The sequence below is a fragment of the Perkinsus marinus genome, assembly GCF_000006405.1.
Source record: "Perkinsus marinus ATCC 50983 genomic scaffold scf_1104296940630, whole genome shotgun sequence".
Classification (NCBI taxonomy): Eukaryota; Perkinsozoa; order Perkinsida; family Perkinsidae; genus Perkinsus; species Perkinsus marinus.
Genome location: NW_003212796.1, coordinates 1 through 925, shown reverse-complemented (window position 1 = coordinate 925; position 925 = coordinate 1). Strand labels below are relative to the sequence as shown.

The following is a 925-nucleotide window of genomic DNA, read 5'->3' as shown; positions in this document are numbered from 1 at the left end:
CCATCACTCTCTCTGCTTCTCTACAATAAGACGCGCACCCAGCCCTGGCTCTCAGCGCCGTTCTCGGTGACTGGTGACACTTGAATTCATGATAGTATTGATATCTGGGTGAATGGTTCCACTATCCTATGAGGTCAGTGTCACACATCATCGCTTACTGTTTCGACAGACACGAGCAGGATTTCTCTCGTCAATTGGGAGTAGCCTTCGAGCAATGGGATGGTTACACATTCTGCGTACGTATTGACTGAGTCCGTCGCTTGCGCATGAATTCTGAAGGAACACGACGAAAGTGCTGATTCTCGAGTTCGTCATGCATTCAACTTCAACAATACCTCGGCGAATCGTATACATCGGAAAATTTTCGATTTCCGATGTAGTCTAGCTGGTTAGGATTCGTGGCTTTCACCCACGCGACCAGGGTTCGAGTCCCTGCATCGGAAAATATATATTTGATACGGTGTTTTCCGGGATTGTGTTGAGCGCAAGGATGGGGAACTGAGTAAATATCACAGGTGCGTTGTTTTGTTCAAGATATCTGGCTCGTCACCGGTTCCCCTCCTCCCCTGGACAAAGTTGAACATTGAGTTAGAACAAACCATTCCAACGTTGTTCGAGGGGAAGGGGCGGTTCAGCCCATCCTTTCCAAGTGAATTGAGAAACAGATATTGTGAGGGGGACTAGCTCAAATGGTAGAGCGCTCGCTTAGCAAGCGAGAGGCACCGGGATCGATGCCCGGGTTCTCGGGGTTTCGGGTTTCGGGTTCGGGTTTCGGTGTTCGGGTTTCGGGTTTCGGGTTTCGGGTTTCGGGTTTCGGGTTTCGGGTTTCGGGTTTCGGGTTTCGGGTTTCGGGTTTCGGGTTTCGGGTTTCGGGTTTCGGGTTTCGGGTTTCGGGTTTCGGGTTTCGGGTTTCGGGTTTCGGGTT

General features: G+C 50.7%; 2 non-coding genes across 2 annotated transcripts; both read left to right on the top strand.

The window, feature by feature from the left end:
• Positions 1–370: 370 nt before the first annotated feature.
• Positions 371–443, top strand: Pmar_PMAR028411. The gene has a single exon. It is a non-coding gene; the product is annotated as a tRNA-Glu (tRNA).
• A 231-nt stretch (positions 444–674) lies between these two features.
• Positions 675–747, top strand: Pmar_PMAR028410. The gene has a single exon. It is a non-coding gene; the product is annotated as a tRNA-Ala (tRNA).
• Positions 748–925: the final 178 nt, after the last annotated feature.